This window comes from Balaenoptera musculus, chromosome 4, assembly GCF_009873245.2.
Source record: "Balaenoptera musculus isolate JJ_BM4_2016_0621 chromosome 4, mBalMus1.pri.v3, whole genome shotgun sequence".
Lineage (NCBI taxonomy): Eukaryota > Metazoa > Chordata > Mammalia > Artiodactyla > Balaenopteridae > Balaenoptera > Balaenoptera musculus.
Genome location: NC_045788.1, coordinates 30,725,121 through 30,748,294, shown reverse-complemented (window position 1 = coordinate 30,748,294; position 23,174 = coordinate 30,725,121).

The following is a 23,174-nucleotide window of genomic DNA, read 5'->3' as shown; positions in this document are numbered from 1 at the left end:
CTGTGTTCAGATCAATGACTTTTAAAATTAATATTGGGAAACCTGTATATTTTATTTGATTTTATTCTGGCTGCACTGCTCAGCATGCGGAATCTTAGTTCCCTGACCAGGGATTGAACCCATGTCCCCTGCAGCAGAAGCGTGGAGTCTTAACCACCGGACTGCCAGGGAAGTTCCAAAACCTGTATATTTTATATAAGTTTAACAAAAGTAAATATATTTTCCTGTCACCTTATGGCCAGTTAGAGGGTGAGTGAGATGAACTAGAGAAAAACAGCAGCCAAAAAAAGAATAAAAAAAAAAAAGAGGAAGAAAGAAAAAGCAGACACAGACAGGCCTACGCAGAGTGAAACACCAGTGGTTGAAAGTTGGGCTGGAGTGTGAGAGAGAAACAAAGACGGAGCCTAGTCTGATTGTCTGTCCTGGGGCAAGCGCCCGTTTTATCCTCCTTCTTGTTCCTGGGCCCCGAGGCTAGCAATCCCACAGAGCTCTTTCCAAGTCTGATTAGCCTCCAAGGATCCCCCTTTCTGAACTAGGAACTGGGTCTGCTTTTATTTGCAAAATTCCAAGGTTAATATTAAAACGAAGATTTCTTTTTCTTTTTTTTTTTTTTTAAAGAAAGCTGCGTTTTATAGCTACTTTATTTATTTATTTATTTATTTATTTTTGGCTGTGTTGGGTCTTCGGTTCAGGCGAGGGCTTTCTCCAGCTGCGGCAAGCGGGGGCCAGTCTTCATCGCGGTGCGGGGACCGCTCTTCATCGCGGTGCGCGGGCCCCTCACTATCGCGGCCCCCCCCGCCGCGGGGCACAGGCTCCAGACGCGCAGGCTCAGCAGCTGTGGCTCACGGGCCCAGCCACTCCGTGGCACGTGGGATCTTCCCAGACCAGGGCCCGAACCTGTGTCCCCTGCATTAGCAGGCAGATTCTCAACCACTGCGCCACCAGGGAAGCCCCGAAGATTTCTTTTTCCATCCAACTTGAAAATTTTTTCCACCCCATGTAAAGCAATCACTTGTGTTTTTAAAGTTTCTTTTTTGTAATTTTACAAGTGCTGTCTTTGGGGGCGAGATATTTACTATTCAGAAGCAGTCAGCTAGCCTTATGTCTTTTTTTTTAAGTTAGGGGTTTCTCATTCCATAATATTTGGAAGTTAAAATCATTCTAGTGGCCATATAATTGTTCTGAACCTTGTTGCCAATCAAACCTCTGTCTATGTGTGTGTGAGAGCCATCGTGGGTCACAAGCCTGCTGCCTAACTGAGCCTTGTGAAGATGTTCTATGGTAGGAACAGAGACAAAATTGCCCTCTGGGGAACAGCAGACCCTGTTTCCTGCCTCTTTGGGGATCCAAAAATTTCAGTCACTACAGCTCACCACAAAGAGGGGGAAATAGCCCTGTGTCTGTAGCTCACTTCTCCTTATTTACCAGGAACTGGACTCAATGAAATTAGCAGCAGAACTTCTCCCTGAGGGTCTTGTTGTGCCGACTGTCTGGCATAGCTGTCATTGTAACTAGAAAGTCACGGGGATATTGGAACCAGTTTCCTTGTTCAAGAAAAGCCTGTCTCATAGGTACTGTGAATCACCATCGTTTTGAGGCTCCTGTGAAATTACATCACTGGAAAGTTGGTAGCCTTTTGACAAAAATGTGACAGTATTCATATTTCTTTCTTCTTCTTTTTTTTTAGGGGGGGGGGGCCGCACCGCGTGGCTTGTAGGATCTTAGTTCCCCAACCGAGGATCGAACCCAGGCTACGTCAGTGAAAGCGCTGAGTCCTAACCACTGGACCACCAGGGAACTCCCCATACTTCTTCCTATACCACTTGGGTATTAAAAAAAGTGGAGCACAAAAGAAAGCTAATGTTGTCCTGCTATTTAACAAGTATCTACTTACTTTTTAAGAACTTTAATCCGCCTGCCAATGCAGGGGACACGGGTTCGAGCCCTGGTCTGGGAAGATCCCACATGCCGCGGAGCAGCTAAGCCCGTGCGCCGCAACTACTGAAGCCCGCGCGCGTAGAGGCCGTGCTCCTCTACAAGAGAAGTCACCGCAATGAGAAGCCCACGCACCGCAACAAAGAATAGCCCCCGCTCGCCGCAGCTAGAGAAAGCCCGTGTGCAGCAACGAAGACCCAAAGCAGCCAAAATAAAACAAACAAACAAAAAACCCAAAATTGTCTCACTGGAGCCAGCCTCGTGACCTTGGGCTGCTCATTCCACCTCTCGGGGTGTCTGAGTCTTGAAGGTGGAGCGTGTCCTCCTGAAGCCTGGGTTAAGATGACCCATTAGGGAGCTGGAAGAAATGTTAGAAGCTTTATTTACATTTTTCCATCTGAAATGTAGGAAAAAATATGAAGCTTTACTAATATTTGATATATGGATCAAGAGAGCACAAGTATATAATTTACAAATATACAAAAGTGGGGAGTGCATGCTCAAAAATGTTTCGCTCAATGGCATATGAACAAAGAAGTGTGGAGATTACTGACCTTCACCTTTCCAAGATGGGGCTACATTCAGTGCTTTTTCAAATTGCTGGTTGCAACCTGTCGTTGGACTGTACAATCCACTTAGGGAATTTCAAAAAAGTAAAATAAAATAAAGTATAAAATATCAGAGTGCATTGCTTGTAGTAACAATTAAGTATTGTTCCGTGAAACTATTCAGATGAACACAGGTGTGAGTCCTGGATTCCGATGTAAAATGTATGTCCTACTGTGTGGCTTGTGCTTAAAAGAAAATTGAAAGCAACTGGACTAGAATACTGACGTTTCATCCTCGGACCAGCAGCAGTATCATATGAGAACTTATTAGCAAGGCAATTTCTTCAATCCCACCCCAGATTTACTGTAGCAGAAAGTCGGGGTGGAGCCCGGCAATCGGGGTTTAACGAGTGTTCTAGGTGATTCTGCTGAACCCTAGAATTTAGAGCCACTGGCCTAGAACATCTCTAGGACTCCTCTGGTTACAAAACTTTAAGACTCTGCTGGAGTTATTCATTTAACTAAGGCAATGTTTTCCAAACTTACCTGGTCATAATACTCACTTGGTGATTTCAAAGTACCTCAGAGTAAGCAGGTCTGGGGTGGCGCCTTGGAATCTTGTTTTTAACAAACATCCCTGGTGATTCTTGTGATCAGACAAGTTTGGGAGCTACTTTACCAAGAGATATGGAGAAAGAGTCTGAAGGGGCTTCCCTGGTGGTGCAGTGGTTGGGAATCCACCTGCCAACGCAGGGGACACGGGTTCGAGCCCTGGTCCAGGAAGATCCCACATGCCGCAGAGCAACTAAGCCCGTGCGCCACAACTACTGAGCCTGTGCTCTAGAGCCTGCGAGCCACAACTACTGAAGCCCGCGCGCCTAGAGCCCACGCTCCACAAGAGAAGCCACCGCAATGAGAAGCCCGTGCACCGTAACGAAGAGTAGCCCCCGCTCGCCGCAACTAGAGAAAGTCCACGCACAGCAACGAAGACCCAACGCAGCCAAAAATAAATAAATAAATAATAAAATAAATTAAAAAAAAAAAAGAGTCTGGAGAAGGTAACTATTTTACTGAGCAGAAACAGTGTTATAGAGAAACCAAGTCTAAGGCCAGGGAAATCAGCCCTTCAAACCGGAACCCAAAAGGCTAAAATTATTTAAACATTCATAAACTGAATGACCTTCTTTTCATTTTGCCTCAGCTGAGATTGTCTCTTCTGAAAACCTAGCTCTGGAGTCCTGCACGGCACTTCCACACTAGCACACAGTAGGTGCTCAAGAAGTGCTAATTGAATGAGCCTTGCATGCCTACAATAATTAGCCCTGGGGTGGGTGTGAAGGGCAGCTCCTGGATTCAGGGAGTTTGGGGCAGATGTTGGAGGAGATGTTCTCAAATTCCTTTACAGCTGGACCAGGCCAATTTCAAACACCTTGGTGGGGTAGAGACCCCACTTTCAAAAATTAACTATTGAATCTAAAAAAAAAAAAAAAAAAAGAAAATGGTCAGAAGAACCTAGGGGCAAGACGGGAATAAAGGTGCGGACCTACTAGAGAATGGACTTGAGGATACGGAGAGGGGGAAGGGTAAGCTGGGACAAAGTGAGAGAGTGGCATGGACATATATACACTACCAAGCGTAAAATAGATAGCTAGTGGGAAGCAGCCGCATAGCACAGGGAGATCAGCTCGGTGCTCTGTGACCACCTAGAGGGGTGGGATAGGGAGGGTGGGAGGGAGACGCAAGAGGGAGGGGATATGGGGACATATGTATATGTATAGCTGATTCACTCTGTTATAAAGCAGAAGCTGACACACCATTGTAAAGCAATTATACTCTAATAAAGATGTTAAAAAAATAATTAACTATCAAAGTCGACTTAGTTTTGCTACTGCTAAAACTACATTCCCAGTTGATTGTAATTAAAAATAAAATCTTTATAAGTTAGAAAAATAATGTCTGCATATTATAAATATATTCAATAAAAATGTGTATAAAAATCTGAAAATCCTCTGACACCCTCCTCCCATTCTCAGCCCTAAACACCCCCATCATAATTGCTAACAATTTGGAGAATATTTTCTGACTTTTTGATACACATGCATGCTTTTTGATATACATACATGTAACCTTTAAACAACAAAATTATTACTGATGTTATTCTGTAATTTTTCAGTAGACAATAGATCATGGCTATTTTTCTATGTCATTATATATCTAGCCAATTCTTTAGAACACAAGCAGGTTTTAAATGTTTAATCTTTATGAAACGTATTTGACCTCAGAACACTTAAAATTAGAATGTATTTTGACTGGGGGCTTCCCTGGTGGTCCAGTGGTAAAGAATCCGCCCCCCAATGCAGGGGACACGGGTTCGATCCCTGGTCAGGGAACTAAGATCCTACATGCCACGGGGCAACAAAGCCCGCACGCCACAACTACTGAGACCGCATGCCTCAACCAGAGAGCCAATGTGCCGCAAACTACAGAGCCCATGCACTCTGGAGCCCCGTGTGCCACAACTACAGAGCCCACACGCCCCAACTAGAGAGAGAAAACCCGCACTCCATAGCTAGAGAGCGCCACAACAAAAGATCCCGTGTACCTCAACTAAGACCTGATGCAGCCAAAACATAAAAAAATTTAAAAAAAGAATGTATTTTGACTGAATATCCACAAATACTCAAGGCAGACAATGTGTGCTTGGATTAAAGTAGACAGTAAAACAGTGTCTCCCGAACAGCTTATGCTGCAAGAAATGATATAAATTTAATTTATGGCGTTTAAAAATCTTTATAACAGGAAGAATAATGAGTGAAAAAATTAAATCATCATATTTTGCAAAGAACAAATTATGTTGAGATTAAGTAAAATGTTTTCATTTTATATTTTGTTGTAAAATGTGACATAAAAGCAAACTCAAAATAAAAATAGCATTTTGGGGTTATTTTATCACATAGCTTAATAGCTGCAATACTCTTGTGGAGGTAAAAATCTTATATGTGGTAAAATATCAGATCTGTTGCTATATGTTGACTCATAGCACAATATTTTTAAAAATCCCATTTTTAATATAAGAACACTGTAACAAAAGAAAGACGTACACAAACCATACAAACATTTTATGGTCTTCATGTATTCTTGACTTAGATCCTCTAAAACTTAATTATATCCTGTTTGATAGCTCTCTGCTGATTTTTCTGGAAACTGACGGGTACGATCATTCATTTTTATGTTGACTTGTTCAATAATTCTGCTCTTTTAATTTGCACAAAGCTTTTGAACTACAGGACTGTTTTTCATTGGAAACTTTTTTCTTTCAGGCTTCAGTCTATGAGGAGCAAGTTTGTATATTATGTGTTTAATAATACTATAAACATCAAATAATAGCCTCAAATGTATGTGTCAGTTATGAGATAAGACACTTGGCATGAAGAGCAGTCATCATCCAAAAGAGGATGTGCGGTGAGGCGGTCAGAGGAGTGAGTTTCCCAGGCATAGACTTACACACTAGGTATTTTTCTCCTGCAATTTCCTCGCATTCTGAGGTAGGAAGCAACCTTAGAATTTGATGAAGCTTTATGGTTTAAGATCCAATTGTTATATTTAGCAAGGGAGTAAATAAATGCTAAAAAGATGCTATAGATTTAACTTCGGGGTCATATTTTTCTAATATCAGAATAAAACTCCTGAATCTGAATTCTTCAGCCCAAGACTCAGGCCTAAGGGAGGATATCCCTCTAGTGAGACATCTGCCATTAATTCAATTAATATTGAGGGTGAGGAGGAAAGGAAACACCCTTCCATCACTTTCATCAAGGCTTTATAACTTTCTTTTATAGTCTACAAAACATTGTGTATAGATTATTTCATTTAACCCTTAGAAACACACTGTGAAACAGTGTGTTATTGCCATTTTACAGATTAAGAAACTGAGGCTCAGAGTGGTAAGGCGACTTGTACAAGGTCCCTAGAAATCAAATTTGTGTTTGGTGTCAAAGCTTATGTTTTATCCACCGTGGCAAGATTCCCAATGCTTCAGTCATGTACCCACCATTAACATTTTTGCCCCCTGTACCGCTGCTTTACTTCTTAAGATTTATTTTTTTATTTTTTTAAATTTTTAAATTTATTATTTATTTATTATTTTTATTTTTGGCTGTGTTGGGTCTTCGTTTCTGTGTGAGGGCTTTCTCCAGTTGCAGCGAGTGGGGGCCACTCTTCATCGCGGTGTGCGGGCCTCTCACTATCGCGGCCTCTCTTGTTGCGGAGCACAGGCTCCAGACGCGCAGGCTCAGTAGTTGTGGCTCACGGGCCCAGTTGCTCCGCGGCATGTGGGATCTTCCCAGACCAGGGCTCGAACCCGTGTCCCCTGCATTGGCAGGCAGATTCTCAACCACTGCGCCACCAGGGAAGCCCCAAGATTTATTTTTAAATTGACTCATTTTGGGGGGTTTGCTTTTTACATCAGCATATTACAAAAGGAAATTTTATAATGGTGATCTTCAAAGTGGGGAGTGAAGACTTTATGAAAGGAACCAGGCAAGGATTTAAAAAAAAATCTTGGCCGTGAAGAGAAATCTTGTTACAGAAGAGCCTGCTCAGTTTTAGATCTTAGTTCCTCAACAGGGATTGAACCCAGGCCATGGCAGTGAAAACAGACTCCTAACCACTGGACCATCAGGGAACTCCCCCAAGGATAGTTTTAAGGCAATCGTTTTCAGATCCTCAACTTCAATGGGTCCTCTTTACTCTGCCTGAGAACTTTCACTTCCCTTGTCCCCTCCCCCATCCTGTTCTTACTGGGTGGCCTTACCCTGGGGGATAAAAATCTGTGGGGTCCAAACAAACAGATATTTTGAAATATCCTTTTGATTTCGGCAAAATTAAAGAAAGACCTGATGGTGTTTTCAGCTTATTGATCAGTAAGAGTAATACGTGAGGAAAGATCACTCTTTGGATTTTGGGATAGAACTCAAATGAATTCAAAGATTGATGTTGCTGTAACAAAACTCCCTTTCCCATTTATTTATGTCAACAAGGTTTTTCAGAGCTGACATCCATAAAAATGAAAAACAGAAATAGAGTTGGAGCTAAATCTGTTTCATTCAACCGGTATGTAATATTCATCAGTTAACTTAAAAAATTATCGGCCATATTCATCTTATTAAGATGTGTTTTTTCAATTCAGCTTCTCTTTTTAAGTTTGAAATTCATCATGAATTTTAACATATTTAGGTTTTTTGATCAATGTGTACTGATATAATTATAACTTAATTGAGGGAAAAAAAGTTTAACACCTAGAACTTTATGGTCATGGGTAATGAAGATCGCTGTAGTCTGTTCAGGCTGCTATAACAAAAATACCTTAGATTAGACGGCTTACAAACAACAGAAATTTATTTCCCACAGTTCTGGAGGCTGGGAAGTCCAAGATCAATGTGTTGGCAGATTCAGAGTCTGCTGAAGACCCACTTCCTGGTTCATAGAGGGCCGTCTTCTTGCTGTGTCCTTACATGGTGGAAGGCGCGAGGGATCTCCCTGAAGTCTCTTTTATAAGAACATGAGGCTCCACTCTCATGACCTAATCACTTGCCAAAGGCTTCACCCCCTAATAGCATCACATTGGAAGTTAGGATTTCAACATAGAAATTTTGGGGTGATTAAAAACATTCAGTCTATAGCAAAAATGTATGTTGGTTCTTTGTTTTTAAACAGTATTATTATTATTTTTTAAAAATTAATTAATTAATTTGTTTATTTTTGTCTGTGTTGGGTCTTCGTTGCTGCACGCAGGCTTTTCTCTAGCTGCGGTGAGTGGGGGCTACTCTTCGTTGTGGTGCGCGGGTTTCTCATTGCGGTGGCTTCTCTTGTTGCAGAGCACAGGCTCTAGGCGCACGGGCTTCAGTAGCTGTGGCACGCGGGTTCAGTAGTTGTGGCACGCAGGCTCTAGAGCGCAGGCTCAGTAGTTGCGGTGCACGGGCTTAGTTGCTCCGCGGCATGTGGGATCTTCCCGGACTAGGGCTCGAACCCGTGTCCCCTGCATTGGCAGGTGGATTCTCAACCACTGCACCCCCAGGGAAGCCCTGTATGTTGGTTCTTATAAACATATTTTTATTGCAGTAGGTAGAATAGGGTTATAAAGGCTTTTAGGCTTAAGAATGTATTATATGGGGTCAGGGTTTCTTAACCACAATACATTATGGGGCAGTTAATTCTCTGTTGTTTCAGGGAGTGCTTTCCTGTGTTCTTAAGAATAATTAGCAGCATTCCTGGCTTCTACCAACTAGATACCAGTAGCACACTTACCCCCAGCCCCAAGTTATGACAACCAAAAATGATCTAGATATTGCCAAAGGTCTCTTGTGGTGCAAAATCACCTGCAGTTGAGAACCACTACATTAGGTTATAATTCTGTGGGGGATTTAACAGAAAATGGAAATTCAAGGAGAAAAGGAATCGTGCAATCTCCGCTTGTTACAGAAGAGCCTGCTCAGTTTTAGTTGTAGTCACTAAGGGATTTTGATTCTACTGCTCTGTATCAGCATACAAATGGAAACGAAATTGTCTTTGCTGTTATGGGTTGAATTGTGTCCCCCCCAAAAGATATATTGAAATTCTAGTTCCTGCCACCCCAAAATATGGCACTAATTGGAAATAGAGTCATTACAGAGATTATCAAGTTAAAATGGGGGTTATTAGCGTGTGTCCTAATCCAGTCTGGCTTGTGTCCTTATAAAAAGGGGGAATTTGGACACAGACAGAGACGTGCACAAAAGGAAGACAGTGTGGACACGGCCACGTGTTGATGGAGGCGGAGATTGCACTGATGCTGCAGCAAATCAGGGAATGTCAAGGATTGCTGGTCACCACAGGAAGCTAGGAAGAGGCAAGGAAGGATTCTATCCAGAGTCCCAGAGGGATACGGCTCTGCCAACACCTTGATTTTGGACTTTTAGCCCCCAAAACTATAAGGTAATAATTTTTTTTTTAAGTCATCCAGCTTGTTATGGCACCCCTCGTAAACTAGTATACTTGCCATAAATATAAAACCATAAAAACAAATACAGTAAAAACAAGACGATGCTCTTAAATGTTATTAAATTCCAGCTAAATGCTTAGGAATGTACTAAAGACAGGCTTGAGCCTTACCATCTTTTTATTAAAAGGAAGAATAGTCAATGTTAACACCCGTGTTCACAGCAGCATTTTTGGCAATAAACAAAAGGTGGAAGCAACCCGAGTGTCCATCGATAAATGAATGAACAAACAAAATACGGTGTATACACACAATGGACTATTATTCATACTTTAAAAGGAAGGAAATTCTGACACATGCTACAACACTGATGAACTTTGAGGGCATTATGCTAAGTGAAATAAGCCAGTCACAAAGAGACAAATACTGTAAATGATTTCAATTATATTATGCACTTAGAGTAGTCAAGTTCATAGAGATAGACAGTAGAATGCTGGTTGCCAGGGGCTGGGGGTAGGCAGAATGTGGAGTTCCTGTTTCATGGGTATGGAGGTTTAGTCTTTCAATATGAAAAGAATTCTGTGGATGGATGGTGGTGGTGGTGGCACAGCAATGTGAATGTATTTAATGCAACTGAACCGTATACTTAAAAAACAGTTAAAATGGCCAACTTTATAATGTGTATTTTACCACACTTAAAAAGAGAAAAAGAATAGCTAATGTTAAAAGAGGTCGCAAAGGCACAATAACACAAAATCGAGGTGACCTATTCACACAAATTGGACATTAATTGAAATTCGAATAACTTTCTATGTGAGTCAATATAATTTTTTTGCTGGATAAATGTCTGCACAAGGTCATCTCACAGGGTGGGAAACTCTATCCTACAACATGTTAACTTCCCTAAAAAGATTTAAGACATACAGAGCCAGAGACAGGGCTTGAACTCAGCCCTTTGACTCAGTCTAGCACACTTTCCTTGTAACACAAAGGAAGTTTATTTTGAAATAATAACACCTGGTCCTTAGGTGTTGGACCAGGGGATAAACTGTGAGCCTGGTGCACTGTTAGGTTGGTGGTTGGCAGGGAAGCATTCGGAGGTGAAGGAGAGAGAAAGAAGAAACTCTTGGATGGTTGAGTTTCCAGGGGGAGGTCAGGGAGCTTTGAAGCAAAAGTAAAGAGCTGAGGAGAGAGAGACAGTGACCAGAAAAAATAAATACAGTCTCATTACAGTGCAATTGAGGGGGAAAAGCGAAGATCCATGCTGGAAAATTGCATAATGTAGGCCTCTTGGAAAACTGCAGTTATTTGATAGTTGTCTATTTTATTCCTGTTTTGATTGATCATTCTGGGGAACTGCAGCACGGGTGATTCAGTGATAACTGGAGACACAAGCTTAGAGGCGTTTAATCCAGAGTTAGAAGCAAGAAAGGTGAGAACAGTTTTGTTAAGTGTGAATGGGAATAGTGGAATATTTTCAGACCAAATATTATTTGAAACACTGTTTTTATGGGTGGATTGGAAGACATTTTAAATGTGGGTTTAAAATTAGCTTGGAAATTGTCTTTAAGCAGGGATTGCATAAGTTATTTTAAAAGCTGGGCCTCATTAAAAATGCATTAAGGAACAATCAGATACTGTGTGTCTGCCAATGTGATGTAGTCTGAGGCACAGAGCACCTCGTAGGAAGCTTCTAGCCAGGAACGAGGACTTGAGTCTAAGGAGGCCTCTGGAGGTGCTCTCCTAGTTACAGGAAATGGGGGAGGGGGGAGAAAAGAAAAGGTTAAATGATAACATTTGAGCTGAGATTTGCTGTAAAATACTTCAGTAAGGAAAAAAAAGTGAAAGGAATGTGCATTAGTTTCCTGTGGCTGCCATAACAAATTATCACAAACTTGGTGGCTTTAAATAACAGAGATGCTTTCTCTGTTAAGTTTGGAGGCCAAAAGTCCAAAATCAAGGTGTTGGGAAAGCTGCACTCCCCCCAAAGGCTCCCGGGGAGGAGTCATTTCCTGCCCCTTCCAGCTTCCACCGACTCCAGCTTTTCCTTGGCTTGTGGCTGCAACACTCCAATCTCGGCCTCCGTGGTCATATTGCCTCCCCTTCTTCTATGTCAAAACTCCCTGTATCTCCTTCTTATAAGGATACATGCAGTTGCATTTAGAGCCCCCTGGATAATTCAAGATAAGTACCTCCTCTCAATATCCTTAACTTAATTACATCTTTTGCCATATAAGATAATATCCACTCCTTTGCCACGTAAGGCAATATTATCTTTTATGGCAAAAGATGTGATTAGGGCTTCCCTGGTGGCGCAGTGGTTGAGAATCCGCCTGCCAATGCAGGGGACACGGGTTCTAGCCCTGGTCTGGGAAGATCCCACATGCCACAGAGCAACTAAGCCCGTGTGCCACGACTACTGAGCCTGTGTGCCACGACAACTGAACCCACGTGCCACAACTACTGAAGTCCACGTGCCTAGAGCCTGTGCTCCACAACAAGAGAAGCCACTGCAAGGAGAAGCCCGCGCAACATGACGAAGAGTAGTCCCTGCTCGCCACAACTAGAGAAAGTCTGCGTGCAGCAACAAAGACCCAACGCAGCCAAATATACATAAATTAAATAAATAAATTTAAGATGCACGCCCTTTCTTCTCTAGCTCAACAGACCAAACACAAAGTAGTTCTCTGAAAGTAGAATCAGAGGACTTTAGAATTAATTAAAAAAAAAAAGAAAAGGTGATTAAGTTAAGGATATTAGAATGCGGGCATATCTTTTGCAGGGCCACCATTCAGCCCACAAAATCTTGATAATCACTAAATTTTATTTACTTATTTATCCAATGTTATTGAGGAAAAATTGATATAATTATACATATTTAAAGTGTAGAACATGATGATTTGATATACCTGTACATTGTGGAATGATTACAAGATCAAGAAAATGAACACATCCATTGCTTCACGTAGTTAACTCTTTTTTCTTTTTTTTTGTGGAGAGAATGCTAAAGATCTACTCTCATCAATTTTCAGTTTTAAGGTATATAATACTGTATTGTTAACTATAGTCACCATGCTGTACATTAGATTCTCAGAACTTATTCATCTTGACAATTGAGAAATTTGAGTAATGGGCCTATACAGGTTTTAGTTTTGGATAAACTTGTAAATTTTCAAAATTAAAAAAAATTGGATTTCTACCAATGGCAATGATGGAGTAACTGAGACCGGATTATGAAACAACTGTTTCCAAACACTGGACAAAAAACAATGCAAAACTGTGATTCCCTGACAGGAGGAAAACAAATGAGATGAGCCCTACAATCACCCTAGATTTCTGCATAGAGGTCATTTCTAGGTCACTGCACAGGGAGGGAAAACTCAAATAGGGCACAGCAGTGTCACTGAACTGAGAAGACTGAGATGGGAGTTTGGGAAAGCCGAGGAGGTTGGAATTTACAGGGCAGAGTGCTGCAGAGGAAGGAGCTGAATGGAGACATAGCTCCAGAAAATTGCATAGGGTTCCCAGTGAGTATATTGCTCAATACCCAATTGTACATGTATGTGTAGGGCAAAATTATATGGAACTAGGCAAAGAAGCACCAGAGGGTTGAAAGATGGATGTCTCAGAGCTTATTTGAATTCCAATCAGCCAGAGTGTGAAATCCTCAGTGAACACCCAGGCCTTCTGTAGAGTCCACACAGGAGTCACACCTTAAAAGCGGGGGCTAAACTAGCTCCAGAGGAAAAGCTACTCTTGGGCTGCCCTTTCAAAAGGTTAAAAATCAGCCTCAGAAAGATTAAGCTTATCCTCAGCTTGCATAACTAACTGTCAGAACAAAGTTTGACACTCTTTTAAGGAAGTCAACAAAATTCAGTAATCAAGAATGTAAAATTTACAATGTCTAGCATCTAGTCAAATATTACTAGATGTGAAAAAGGAGGAAAATGTGACCCTTAATTAGGAGAAAAATAAGTAAATAGAAACAAACCCAGGGCTTCCCTGGTGGCACAGTGGTTAAGAATCCACCTGCCAATGCAGGGGACACGGGTTCGAGCCCTGGTCCGGGAAGATCCCACATGCCGCAGAGCAACTAAGCCCATGCGCCGCAAATACTGAAGCCTGCGCGCCTAGAGCCCATGCTCCCCAACGAGAGACGCCACTGCAATGAGAAGCCCGCGCACGGCAACGAAGAGTAGCCCCGCTCACGCACAACTAGAGAAAGCCCGCACGCAGCAACGAAGACCCAATGCAGCCAAAAATAAAGAAATTAAAAAAAAAAACGTGTATTAAAAAAAAAAAAAGAGAATCAAACCCAGAAAGGATGAACAATGGAAATAACAGGCAAGCACTTTAGCTATTACAAATATGCACAAGGATTGGCGAGAATGTTAATATAATGAAGAGGGAAATAGAAAATATAAAGGGCTTTTTTTTTTTTTAAAAAAAGGACGTCTACAAAAAAAGTCACAGCTAACAATATACTTAATCATGAAAGACTGAAAGTTCCTCCCCTATGATCAGAAATAAGACAAAGATATCCTCTTCTCTTCAACATTTTACTAGATGTTCTGGTCAGTGCAATAAATGAAATAATATTAATTAATTAATTAATTAATTAATTAATTAATGGCATTCGGACTGTAAAAGAAGAAGTAAAACTGTCTGTATTTGCAGATGACATAGGCCTGTATGTAGAAAATCCTAAGAAACCCACCCACCTCCCAAACACATACACACACACTGCTAAAACTAATAAATGAGTTCAACAAGGTTACAAGGTATAAGATCAATAAACAAAAATTAATTATATTTCTGTATAGTAGAGAGCAATCTGAAATTGATCTTGAAAAAAATTCCATTCACAAAAGCCTCAGAAAAAGTAATTAGGAATAAATTTTTCAAGAGAAGCGTAAGAATTGTACACTGAGAAGTACAAAATATTGGTAAGATGAAGATTTAAATAAATGGAGAGGAATTCCATGTTCGTAGATGGTATTTCTCCCTAACTTGATCTACATGTTTAATAAATCCCATCAAAATCTCCTCAGACTTTTTTTTTGCGTAGAAATTGACAAACTGATTCTGAAATTTAAATGGAAATGTGAAGAACTCAGAATAGCCAAAATGATTTAAAAAAAAAAAAGAAGAAATTTGAGAACTTAAATTATCCTATTTTAAAACTTGCAAACAACAAGGTCCTATTGTATAGCACAGAGAACTATATTTACTATCCTATGATAAACCATAATGGAAAAGAATATATATGTAAAAAGAATGTATACATATGCATAATTGAATCGTTTTGCTGTACAGTTCAATTAATACATTATAAACCAACAATACAAGGATGGCCTTTGGAAAAAAAAAAAAAACTTGCTATAAAGCTACAGAAATCGAGAGTGCAGTACTTGCACAAAGATAGACATATAGATCGATGGAACAGAATTAAGGGTTATATTTACATTGTAAGGGTTTTACATCTATAGTCAACCAATTTTTGACTAAGATGCTGAGATTCTATAGGGAAAGGATAATGTTTTCAATTGGAATCCATATGCAAAAGGGTAAATTCAAGCTGTTACCTCTTACTATATACAAAAATTAAATCAAAATGGATCACTGACCTAAATATAAAAGCTGAATATATAAAAATTCTAGAAGAGAACAAAGGAGAAAATCTTCATGACTATGGGGTAGGCAAAGATTTCTTAGATTAGACTGAAAGAACATGAACCATAAAAGAAAATTTTGATAAACTGTACTTCATCAAATTAAAATGTTCTGCTCAAAATGAAAAGACAAGTCACAGGCTGAGAGAAAGTATTTGCAATACCTATATCTAACAAAAGATTGTATACAGAATATACAAAGATATCTTACAACTTAAATGATAAGAAATCAAACAAACTAGTAAAAATGGGCAAAAGATTTGCAGAGATACTTCACAAAAGATATATTCATGGCCAATAAACACATGAAAAGATGCTCAGCATCATTAGTTATAAGGGAAATGCAAATTAAAATCACAATGAAATACCACTACAAACTTCTCTGAAGTCTAAAATTAAAGAGTGACAGTACTAAGTCCTTGCAAGGATGTGGAGAACTGCAACGCTCAGTGAGAAAGTAAAACATGTAAACACTTTGGAAAACATTTTGCCGTTTTAAAAATCAAGCGAACTATATATTCACCATATGAATCATTCCTGGGTATTTATCCAAGAGAAATGGAAACAATATATCCATACGAAGACTTGGACACAAATGTTCATGCAGCTTTATTCATAACAGCTCCAAATAGGAAGCAGCCCAATTTTTCATTATCACTGAGTGGACGCACTGTGGTGTATGCACTCAGTGATGCGAAGGAATGAATTACTGATAGAGCAATACATATGAATTTCCAAAAGTACTGCAATGAGCAAAAGAAGCCAGGTTCAAAAGATTAATTCTGCATAATTCCATTTATATGAAGCTTAACATAAGGGAAATCTAAAATTTCAAAAAACCAAAAACAAAACAAAACAACAACAACAACAAAAACAACCTTCCTAAAACCCAGACAACAAGAAAGAGCCCAGGGGCAGGAGATGGGTAGGACTCAACTGCAAAGGGACAGGAAGGGATTTTTATGGTGAGAGAACCACTCTTCATCTTGACTGTGGTTGTAGTTACATGACGATGTATACTTGTCAAAACTCATCAAACTCTTTATTTAAAAGGGTGTATTTTATTGTACAGGTTACACTTCAGTATAGTTGGTTAAAAGGTGTTAAAGTTAGAACTATTTTAAATGCTTTGAGTAGTCTCCCGGGAGCACCGAGATTCCCGCTATTTGTGCTTTTTTATCCACTCAGATTTTCACCTGGAGGCAGGTGGTTGTGTAGCTAAGTGGAATAGAGGGGAAGGGGTTCAAATAAAAGAAATATAGCCTTTTGATATCTTATCATTAGAATATCAATATATTCAGAGCATAAAGGAAATCTGGGCTTTGGTGTTAGGGAACTGAGTTTCTGTTCTAATAACACATCTTATAGCTATAGTTAATAATACTGTACTGCATATTTGCAAGTTACTAAGAGAGTAGTAGATCTTAAAAGTCATCATCACAAGAATAAAAATTTTGTAACTATGTATGGTGATGGGTGTTAACTGGACTTATTATGGTGGTAATTTTGCAATATATACAAATACCGAATCAGTGAAATATAATGTTATATATCAATTACAGCTCAATTAAAAATAAATAAATAAAAAGAATCACATAAAAAGGTATTTTATGATGTTTGACTCCCACCATAAATAAATGAAGATGACTATTTACCATATCTGTGCTAGGTTTGATAGTTACTACTTACAAAATGCTTCTTTGTTGAAGAAGAGTATATTTAGTCTGATCCCATTTATGTTTAAAAAACCCCACAAAATGTGTGTATGCATATGTATCTTAATTATATGCAGAGAAAACTGTTAGCAGTTTCATAGGTTAAAATTTATCTTATTGTTTAATTCTGCATGATTATGTGTAGCATGAATACGTACAAACCAAGCAAGAAGAAATCAGAGCAAAAGGCAGTCTTCTCCCATTATCAGCCTCTAATAAGTCCCAGGCAAGTATTTCAACAGACTTTTTAGAAGGTCACATAAGGGAAAATTCCTCAGAAGTCAAGAAATGTGGAGTAGCACAAGTGTATACTTACTTAGTTGTAAAACAAACACAGAAACAAAACTCTACTTTTTACCCTTTTGAACCTTAGTATCCTACTTTTTTTTTTTTTTTTTACAGTGAAATGACTTTATACCCACAGCTCAGACGTCCTCTTATCCACATGATGTGAAGGCAAAGGACTCAAGAAATTGTTGGCCAATACCATTCTTTTTTTTTTAATTTGAATTTTTGAATTGCATTTAATTTATTTATATATATATATATTTTATACAGCAGGTTGCCAATACCATTCTTATTCTGAAGAAATTTTCATGCAACTGGACAAAGATATACGGAGAAACAATTTTGATTATAGGAAAAAATTGAGTGCCATCTAATTGTTCATTAACAGGGGAATGCCATGGTATGGCTTATACAATACTACGCAATCACTTAAAAGAATAAAGATGATCTCTGTGCTGTTATGGAAGGATGTCCGTGATTACTGTAGATTTGTAGAAAGCAAGTTGAAGAAGAGTATATTTAGTATGATCCCATTTACGGTAAAAAACACCACAAAATGTGTGTATGCATATGCCTCTTAATTATATGCAGAGAAAACTGTTAGCAAAGATTAACTCTGCAGAGTGGGGTTGAGGATGAGTACGGAGAGGATATTTTGGCTCTTTTTTTTTTTAAAGGTAAGCTTCTTCATTGGAATTTTTTTTAATGAGTATGTGCTACTTAAGAAAATGCACACTTCAAACAAATAAACAATAGTCAGCACCCCTCCGCTGCACTGAGGCTGAAGAAATCAGCTATCAGTAAGCCGATTGCAGAGTGGTTGGTATTCTATGGATGGTGACTTACCTTTCTTCATCCAAGGAGGATATATCGTCATATATTGTTCAATTTACCCATCCCACATGGCCATCTTTTGAATCACAGATGCTGTGATCACAGACCTGCCTCAATGAAATCAAATAGATGAATCAATGAATAGGAATAATTTGTGTAAATCTTTAACATAATTCGTTCTAGATAATTTTTTTCTTCCTGTGACCTCTAACTCACTTGAGTACAATGGGGAGAAAAACATGGGATATGGTTTTGTTCCAGAGCCTGGAATCTAGTTCTACCACTAACCAGATCTGAGATCTTGGGCAGATTCCAACCTCTCTGGATTCTCTAAACCTGTTTCCCTATCTGTCAAATGAGAAAAATATTTGCTTTCCCAAAACTTACGAGGATAGTTGTGAGGATCTAACGAGATAAAGGGGGAAAAAGATTTTGGAGAAGGTGGTTTAACTTATCTAGGTGACCTCTATTATCATAGGTGCTATTCCCAGGTCCTAAAAATCACCCAATCTTTTCCTAGAGCTTTTGGTCAAGAAGTGATGAGGAAAGAGAGCATGGCTTAGAAGGAGGAAAAAATGAAAACGAGAGTAAGCATTTACTGCATACTCACTATGGGCCAGGTCCCAGTTAAGCGATGTACATATTTCATCTTGTTTTATCCTCACAACACACCTATGACTTGGTATCTCAGGCTACATTTACAGATCAGAAAACTCAAGAAGAAAGAATGTGTAACCTAAGTGCGAACCCTCATTCATTCATCCATTTAGTAATAGTATCAGGTACCAGGAGTACAACTGTGAATAAAAAAGCAGGAGTCCCTGCTCTCGCAGATCTTACCTTTGAGGGCAACCGGGTTTGAAGGTCCCCAGCTATCAAAGGCAAAGGAGGGATTCTCATTCAGTCAGCTTCTGGCTCTAAGCAATGGCACCCTCCTGCCCCACGTTTTTTGGACTATTTACTTTAAGTCCCATATGTTGGTCCCAGAACCCTGATGTCTTTTCTCCTCCTCCCCCTGAGACTCCTCACCCTGTGCCAACATTCTTGAATATCCAGCGGTAGAAGCCTCTATTAACTGGTTTTTTTCTCCCAAGGTGTGATCATCTGAGCAGAGGAAACCTCCAGGAAAACTGCATTCCCAGATGAGTCAGCTGTCATCACAGCCGTTACCTAATGCTGAACTGGATGGGTTCAGGAAGCTGAAGGCAGGGAAAAAGCCAAGACTCACAGGTTTGGAACTCAAGGCCGCTGGAAGTCAGGGGCTGGCCGTGTTTCTGCAGCTGGTGCTGTTTTCACTTGTTCATTCTCTCTGGAGAGCAGGACAGGGTAGACTTCAAGAGTCCAATTTAAAACAAGGCTGATATTCCTGGGAAGAGGTTCCTTCTCAATCTTTCCCAATGAGTGTTTACCAAGGACAGTCAACAGGGGGCAAGGTGGGGTGGGGAGAGGGGAGAGGAAGGTGGGTTGAAGAAAGGTGGATGGGAGGAGTGGTTACTAGGAGGTTCTTAAGCTCAGGTCTCAACACTGAAGCCTTTTCTTGGGTCCGGGGCAAGACCATAAAAATGATAAAGAAGCTGATCTTCGAGAAGAGTCAAGACACGGTTAACAAAGGCGATAAATAGAGCACTTGGGTACCAGTGTTGCTGACCTTCATTGCCTTGCTTAGAAGTAGTGCTGCATAAGCTAAGTGTTACCCATCCCATGCTGTGTTTCTTAGGAAATTTCCTGGCTTGTTGTCAGCTTGTAAGAGGAGTATCTCCAGTCTCCATTTGGCAGAGACTAAGCACACAATAATCCACTGCTTGTTTGCGTAACTCTTTACCCCCTGGATCCTCAGGGCACCCTGACCTGCTTTTTCTGGCCACTGATGTTGCTTCTGAACCAGCCCCGACTCTGCCCAGATATGGGCTTCCTTCCCGCATTCCCTCAAGGTACTCTTGACTCAGAAGTTACTTCCAGACTCAGCTGTAAACAGACAAGTCTTCAGGTTGCCATTTCCCATCCTCAACTTTTTGGGGTTATTATTTCCTGGTTTCTCCCTACCAACACCTGAAATATACCATCCCAAATCAACTCACTTTATTTTCTCTTCCTTCTTCTCAGAATAAAATATCTGAGGAAGTCTTCCTCAATCACTCCTTATTTATCTTTATTCCTTTCTAGACACTCAGCTTATTATTTTGAAAACTGAGAAATAAAAGCAAAGAATTAAGTCCCTGCAATCCTTATATGAACTGTACCTCAGGGTCACTGAGTAACTGAAAAGGGCAATTTTCTCTTTAGAGAAGTGTTTTGCTAATGAGTGAGAAGGAATGAGAGAATTAATAGGCTAATGGGTCTAGGTAATGCTTATCAAGGCCACCAAAATCACAAAATAGAGACAGCCAGACATTATGTGATGGAAGTATACACCACCACTGATGAATTAATCTTGACAAAATGTGAACCCAAATCTGATTAAGCTCCTAGAGCTTACTAATTTACCGGAAATACGGGGGTAGATGTCTCTACAAGAATGCAATCAGGAAAACTCGGACTTGGGGAAAGCTATTGGACAAAAAACTCTGATTTTTAAAGAATTTCAAGAGTCTGTACGTTAAAAGAGACTTAAAAGGCATGCCAACCAATTGCAATGTATGGACATTATTTTGATTAGAATTCAAACAAATGCACTATGAAAAAATTTAAGACAAGTGGGGAAAACATAGACATTAACTCTATTTTTAATGATATTAATGAATTATTGTTAATTTTGTAGTGGGATAATAGTATTATGGTTATTTCTTTTTAAAAAGAAACCTTATATTTTAGAAATGTTGTATTTTAGAAATATGTTAAGTGTTATGATATCTTGAATTTCTTTCAATATAATCCAGAGGATCATGGGGGAAATGGGTGCAAGTGTAAATAATACAAGATTAGATAACTGTTTAAGCTGGGTGATAGGTACGTAGGAATTCATTATACTCTTTACTTTTGTACATAATTGAAAATTTCCACAACAAGATGATAAAAAAATGTAAGATAAACCACTGGAAGAATGGACATAGAATGTATAACTCCCAACCATTAGAGGAGATTAAAAAATGAATAAGAAAACCATCAATTAAAAGACAGGAAAAGGGAAAAAAGAGGGGGGGAATCTAAAAAGCATTTCAAGGAGAAAACACAAAACAAGATGGCAGAAATATATCCAAATGCGCCAATAATGATAATAGATGGGCTCACATAATTAATCTATTAAAAGATGGATTGGGGACTTCCCTGGTGGTCCAGTGGTTAGGACTCCACGCTTCCACTGCAGGGGGCCCCGGCTTGATCCCTGGTCGGGGAACTAAGATCCTGCAAGCTGCGCAGAGCAGGCCCCGCCTCCCCTGCCAAAAAAAAAAAAAAAAAAAGATAGATTGGGTTAAAAAAAATACAGCCATATATATATATACAAGAGAAACGCCTAAAAAAATACAAAGGGGGAAAACGAAGAGGTAGAAAACTATCTGCTAGACTAAACAAGTGATAAGAAACTGAAATTAGGTCAAACAGTTCAATAAGATAAGAATGAAACATATTGACTGGAATGACGGTAGTAGAAAAGTGACCGTTGGTGACTATGACAAGAATGGTTGGGGTCACAATGGGGACCCCAACCAGATTGCATGTGACATGTGGTGAGCAGAAGAGAAAGTAGAAAGGCAGAAGGAACAGAAAAAGCAAGTGGAGGGGGCACGTTCCCAGCCTGCGTGCGTACTGATGAGACGAAGCCAGAAGAGAGAGCCAAGTAGAAGGAATGGGAGAGAGGGGGAAAGACGATCGTGGGGAGGAGAGAAGGCTGAAGATGATAAGATCCAGAGTACCACAGGAGACTTTAGCAACGACAAGAAGAAAACACCTTCTATTTGATTTTATTTCTAATTTATTAATTTGTCGTTACACAAACAATACATGAATGCATACTCCAAAACATCAGACATTACAGGTAAAGCTAATGCACTCCACCAAACTACTGTGAACAGTTTGGTTAGTACCCTTCCAGAGCTTCTCTGTACATTTTTATAATACACAATTAGGTACTTAAGATGTACACTATACAGTATTTGTGTATGTGAATGGATGTGGTATGTTTTTTAACATCAATGGTATCTCGTGGATTTCATGTATTGTCCTTCCATTTTCCCTTAAACTTTAAAAAAATTTAACATTGTATCTTAGAGATCATCTCATGTCAGTGCATGTAGGACTCTCCTTTTTCATTGATGCCTAGTATTTTATAACATGTACCATGCTCCGTCCCCTTGATGCATATTTTGGTTTTTCCAGTTTTATATTATTACAACCAACGGTACAACAGTCATCATTATACAAGCCACCTTGTGAACAAAAATGTGTAAAGTGTGTTTCATTAGAAATTGGAGTTATTGGGTCACAGGGCATGTGAATTTAAAATTGTAATGGATACCACTCAGCTGCCTTTAAAAGTGGCCACGCTAATTTATATGCTCACCAGCAATGTAGGATTCCTGTTTCCCCACACTCTTGATTCATATTTATTTTAAATACTTGCCAATTGGATCTGAGATAGTCTCTTGTGTTTTAATGTGCATTTCCCTTATTTTGCTAAAGTTGGGCATCTCTTCATAACCTATTTGTAAAACTTTTTGCTCACGTGCGTTTTCACAAGGATATTTCTAAAAGGAGTATGTGACCAAAAAGCATAAGGCTCACTGCTAGTCTGGCTTGAATTTAATTTTTGTGAGTTAGAGATCTAAAATTGTTTTTCCCAAATGGTTATGTGGTCTTAATACTATTTGTTGAATAATCCATTCTTCCCTTATTGATTTGAAATATCACTTTCATCATTTACTCAATATATACTTGTGTTTGTTTCTGGATTCTCAGCTTTATCAGATTTAATTTTGGCATCAGGTACCTGAGTTATTCTTAACTTGGTTCATTGAACGGTAGCTGATTTTATCAGCCAAGATAATGAATGTATTCCTTATGAGACAGTCGATGATGTAATTCATGACACACAAATTCTATTCAATTAAATCAGTTCTGTTATCTACAAACGGAGTATTAAGAAATGTGTAAACTTCTCTTTCAGATTAGTTCTTTTTTTTTAGGGGACACCTCACAGGCTAAATATAGAGATGGAATCCTTTTTACCAGCTCCCCTCTTTCTAGAAGTATTTGATGTTAAAGCTTGTTG